Consider the following 6,000-nt stretch of genomic DNA (forward strand, 5'->3'; position numbering starts at 1 on the left):
GATGCACATTTCCCCCATCCGAATTCTCAAAGCTCAAAAATAAACCCTCGTGCAGAGTTTTGAGACTTCAGATGGGGGGAAAAGTGCATTTAGAAAGCAGCAAATCCAAGGCAAAACTCCGCATGCGTAAATGGCCTAAGGCTAATCACGCTTACTTAAAAGTAGTCTAATTGAAACCTAGCCTGATCTCGTCAGATCTCAGAAGCTAAGCAGGGTCAGCCCTGGTTAGTATTTGGATGGGAGACCACCAAGGAATACCAGGGCGGCTGTGCAGAGGAAGGCACTGGCAAACCACCTCTGTTAGTCTCTTGCCATGAAAACCCCCAAAAGGGGTCGCCATAAGTCGGCTGCGACTGGAGGGCGCTTTACACACACACACACACACACACACACACACACACACACACACACACACACACACACACACACACACACACTTGAAACCGGTGGCATTTGCTTCCGTTAAGGTAGGTGAAGATCCTGGCGCGATTCTATGCGCTCTTGCTCGAAGCTCTGCTGAAACCAGCCATACTTTTTGAACGTAATGAGCCCAGGATCGGTCTGCGCCAATTCCCTTGGCCTTCATTGGTTCTTCCAGGCTTCAATTTTGTGCAGGCTTGTTTCGAAGTAAGCCTCCCCCCCCCAACACGGCAGAAGTCACTCCACACAGTCCATATGGCATAAGATTGCGGTGTCAGCACAAACTTCGCGGGGATTGCAAGCCCGATCCTATGCACGTTTCTTCCCAAATGAGCCCCACAAGCAATGTTTCGTCCCCAGAGAATCTGTACTAGTCCTTTTTTTTTGTCGAGACCTTTTCAGTGGGAGGTTTTGCCTTGGATTTGCCGCTCTAGAGGCACGTTATCCTCATCGGAATTCTCAAAACTCTGCATGCGGGGTTTATTTTTGAGTTTTGAGAATTTGGATGAAGAAAATGTGCATCTAGAGAACGGCAAATCCGAGGCAAAACCTCCCATGCATAAATGGCCTCTGCTAAATAGAAGCGCCCCAGCCGTTTCTAATCCAACAGGAACATCCCAGTTCAGGAATTCGGAGGAAACCGGTCCCACTGAGGTTCAGAAAAGCAATTTCAGCCCCAGACGGTAACGGCCCAATCCTGTGCAAGTTTACTCAAAAATAAGCCCCACAACGAGCCCTACTAAAAAACAAGAGTGTGCGTGCCTGTGTTATCTCACACCATTACCTGGCTCTTCCATACCAATGGGCCACAATCGAACACCTTTGGCAGAACTGGTCGGTTAACAATGCTGTTAAACTAGTTACTCAGAGTTTTGAGAATTTGGATGGGGAAAATGTGCATCTAGAAAGTGGCAAATCCAAGGCAAAACCTCCCATGCATAAACAGCCAAAGACTAACCTTTTCTTTCCTTAAAGTTTTGTGCGCTGCTCCTCCCCCCATTATAAAAACTGGTTTGCAATGTGAAAATCGGACTAACAACAGCGGTTTGGAGTGTGAAGGTGATTCAATCCGGAAGGATTCCGAATGCGAAGGGGGGGGGGTTAGGCAAGAAACATCTCGCCCCCCAGCCCCTATTTGAAAGCAAGCGACCCGTGGGCTCCGAAAGCGACTCCCATCTCAAAGGGATAGCGCCACCGAAGCCCGGTTCACATGTTACAGTGAAGGCAGGTCCCTCCTGAGACGTACATCTGCTTTGAGAGAGAGCTTTACAAATGCAGCCAGGGACAAACACCTGGGTAAAGATGGGGTTCAAACCAGCAGGACAGGCGTTGAATGTAACATGAGAATTACTCAATGTATGCAATAAATAAAATCAAGCATACGCTGCATAGGGTTCATATGTGCGTCCCCTGCAACCTGTGAGCTGGGCTAGAAGAGGGTTCAGGGTTCAATGGGGTCTCGGGCTTCCCGTTATTGGCTTTTCCCAGTGGGAGAGTGTGGAAGAAAACCCTTCAGTTAGGACGGTTTTCCTTGGTGGTGCTGGAGTCTCTCTCTCTCCCCTGTGGAGACAGATCACGTTGGGTAGCCGTGTTATGCCATTTATGCATGGGAGGTTTTGCCTTGGATTTGCCTCTCTCTCAGTGCACATTTCCCCCATTCGAATTCTCAAAACTCCAAAATAAGTCCCCATGGAGAGTTTTGAGATTTCAGATGGGGGAAATGTGCATTTAGACAGCAGCAAATCCACGGCAAAATCTCCCACGCGTAAATGGCCTTAGCCTGTCGGTAGCTGCAGAAAAGAGCAAGAGTCCAGTAGCACCTTAAAGACTGACAAAATTTCTGGCAGGATGGTGCATTGAGCTGTGACTCACGAAAGCTTGCTAGAAATGTTGTTAGTCGTTAAGGTGCGACTGGGCTCTTGCTCTACTCTCTCCTGTGTCTTTTTAAGCAGTAAAACTACCAGAGGAGGAAACCCCTGGGGCGTTGCTCAGGCAGGACAACACCCTTTCCCTCGCTGATGGCTCTTCCCGGGATGCGCAAGCAAGACCCAGGTGGACCTGGGAGGAGGTGCTGAGAGAGCCACGCCCCCTTTCCCGCAGGCCCGGTGGCTTCTCTGGTTGGCCGTCGCCTTCTTCTGCAGCGCCTTCCTCTGTGGTCTCCTTTCCAAGCACCAACCCTGCTTAGCCTCCCAGATCTGACTATACCCTCCCATATATCTGTCGTGCATGCATGCATACATACTCCTTGGACTTGTCGGTCCTACAATCGCGAGCAGGCCGAGCAAACCTGGACCCCCTCCTCCTCCTCTTCCCCGGCACCGATCCTTGCCGATTGCAGCCCCGCAGCGCCGGCATCTCCTTTACTTTCCATTTTTTTTTAACCTCCAGACTTCGGGCTGCTGCGCTGGAGACCTTTGGAAGGTCCCCCCGCGGCGGCTTCGCCGGGGTTGCGGAGTCATCCAAGTTCTTCGAGAAATGAATCAGGAGGCCTCGGAGCTGCGCAGGCAGATCAGGAGCGCAGGCGTTTGGAAGAAAGGCCCCCTGCTTTCCGTGGGGCTGACTCCCGAGATAAAAAAAAATGGAAAGGGAAGGAGAAGTCCCCTGTTATGCGTGAGAGGGTTTGCCTTGGATTTCCCCCTCTCTAGATGCACATTTTCCCCATCCGACTTCTCAAAACTCATCAATCAGCCCCCGTGCAGAGTTTTGAGAAGTCGGGAGGGTGGCATGCGCATCTAGAGAAGGGCAAATCCAAGGCAACACCTCCCGTGCTTAAGTGGCATTTATAGGAGCCCCGCTGGTCTCCAAAGGGACTTGCTCCTGAGCTGAGCGCGCTGGCCGTTGTAGCCTAAGAGTAGACCCGCGCTTCAGTTGGGGTTCTTAAGCATATTTACGCGGAAGTAAGTCCTTTCCGCCCTGACCTGGATGGCCCAGGCTAGCCTGATCTCGACAGATCTCAGAAGCTAAGCAGGGTCAGCCCTGGTTAGTATTTGGATGGGAGACCACCAAGGAAGACCAGGGTTGCTGTGCAGAGGAAGGCACTGGCAAACCACCTCTGTTAGTCTCTTGCCATGAAAACCCCCAAAAGGGGTCGCCATAAGTCGGCTGTGACTTGAAGGCACTTTACACACAAGTCCATTCCCCTGCACCCGACGGGACTGAAGTCCAAGGAAAGGTGTTTCGGATCGGGGCGCCGCCAAAAGAACATCTCCTGGGAAGGACTCATCCAGCACCAAACGCCCCTCAGACAAGATCCAGCCCAGGTGGAGCCAGATGTACTGGACTTGTTGCCCCGACCGCATTCCATTCCGTGCTTACTCGGCAGGAAGTCCCAGTGTTGTCCATGGGCCTTACTCCCGAGTAAGTCTGCGGCCCTGAAACGTTGGAGTTTGGCTGGATCGTGTCCACCAATTTTCATGGAGCTCAGCCTAGCCCTCCTCCTCGCCTCCGGAAGGGATGGTTTGATGTCCGATGCTTGGGGCCCGGCTCTGAATCCGGTTTTTCCAGGCCAGGGTGAGAATTCGGTCCGCTTTCCCATTGGAACGAAAGCCCATTGATCGGAGTGGAGTGCCTTGCTTGTCAGTATGCTTAGGGTAGGACTGGAAGCAGAGAGCCGGCGTGGTGTAGGGGTTAAGAGCGGAGGACTCTCATCTGGAGAACCGGGTTGGATCCCCCGCTCCTCTACATGAAGCCTGCTGGGTGACCTTGGGCCAGTCACAGTTCTCTCCGAACTCTCTCAGCCCACGTGGAGGCAGGCAGTGGCAAACCACCGCTGAACGTCTCTTGCCTTGAAAACCCTACGAGGTCGCCATAAGCCAGCTGTGACTTGGCGGCACTTTAAACACACAGAAAGAGAATTGGAAGCAAGTCCACCTGATCGAAGTCGGCCCTCCTAGCAATAAGCTCGGGTGAGATCAGTGGGGGTGGAGTAAAAGTGGCAAGGATCGGTTCTTTGTCTTGCAATATCCCTCCTTCCCTTTTCAAATGAAGGGACGGAGAAATCGATACTAATTTAGACAAGGAAACTAAAGAAGGAGGCCAACGGACAGCAGTTTTTTTTTTTAAAGTACCATATGTGTGTGTGTGTGAATTCTCCACCTTTTGCTTGACATCCTGCAGAATAGCCGCACTAAACACTAAACTCAGAGAGATGGTTGCATTTGAAAGCAGTTTGTGCCTTAATCTGAATTTAAGAGTCCGGGTGGATCAGGCCCATCGTATCTGCCTAGATCCCTCCAGAAAGACGAGGCCACAAGGCGACAGCCTTCCGCTGCTGGGGCAGCTCCTCAACAGATGTTCAGAGGCACATCCCCTCTGAATGTGGAGCGATCGGCTTCAGGGACCCGACTTGCATTCTACAGACATCCACCAGTTTTACGGCAGTGAGTTCCGTAGGTCAATGACGCCTCGCCTGAAGAAATACTTCCGTTTCCCTGGCCTGAATTTATCATTCCTCAGCTTAACTAGGTAGACTCCATTTCTACCGGCAAGGACAAGGGATGGCAAACTTCACAGACCTCCCCTAAACTACCCCCACCCCTAAACTACCCCCCCCCACTCTATGCCTTTCCCGGTAGGCAACTCCATTATAGCCGTTTTCTGCCCTCAGGCCACATGAAGCTGCCTTCTACTGAATCAGACCTTTGGTCCATCAAAGTCAGTACTGTCTACTCAGACCGGCAGTGGCTCTCCAGGGTCTCAGGCAGAGGTCTTTCATATCACCTACTTGCCTAGACCCTTTAACTGGAGATGCCGGGGGTTGAAACTGGGACCTTCTGCATGCCAAGCAGATGCTCTACCACTGACCCACAGCCCCTCCACAGGTCTACGATTGATGGCTTTAAATATCACCCTGAGGCTACGCAATAGCACTTCTTCCGGTTAAGGAATCCTTTTGAAACCCAGGTGGGTTTGTAGGGTTCCTCATTGAATCATATGGGGAGCCCTGGGCACTGACTTAGAGAAGCTGCGCACAACGGAAGGGAAAGGTTTGCCCAATGGGATATGCAACTCCGCCGCCATTGCCTGGACGGATCACCAGTTCTTTGTCTTTAAAAAACAAAAACAAAAACCAACCAACCAATAATAGATATCTTTAGATATCACTCTTGACCCAGTCCTTGTCATATCAGTGTCATCTACAAGACAGCTGCCCGTTTGCAGTTCTGGCCCGCCCCTCTTCTGGCGAGGGGCCAGGCGGTCTTCTGGGGGAGGAGACACACGGCCATGAACATCCCTAAACTTATTTTCCCACCTCCACAAGGAACCAGAAAAGGCAATAAAAAAACCCCAGAGAGCCGCAGAGAACTTCTGTGCTTGCTCATTACGGCTCTTTCAAACGCAGAGATGGGGAAGTACAACACAGAGGAGAAGAGTTAAGAATGGGAGAACAGAAAGACGGGAGGGGAAAGGACGGAAACCACGCCTTGCAGTGCATTCCAAAGGAGAGTTAATCTAGTCTCTAAACCCATTGAAATGAATGGGCTTAGATTGGTGTAACTCTCCTTAGGGATGCACTGTGAGTCTCGTTTTAGAAGCTTTTTAGAATCCTCCCAATCGAAGCGATTAAAAGGATCGTTTTAA

Source organism: Euleptes europaea, chromosome 5, assembly GCF_029931775.1.
Source record: "Euleptes europaea isolate rEulEur1 chromosome 5, rEulEur1.hap1, whole genome shotgun sequence".
Classification (NCBI taxonomy): domain Eukaryota; kingdom Metazoa; phylum Chordata; class Lepidosauria; order Squamata; family Sphaerodactylidae; genus Euleptes; species Euleptes europaea.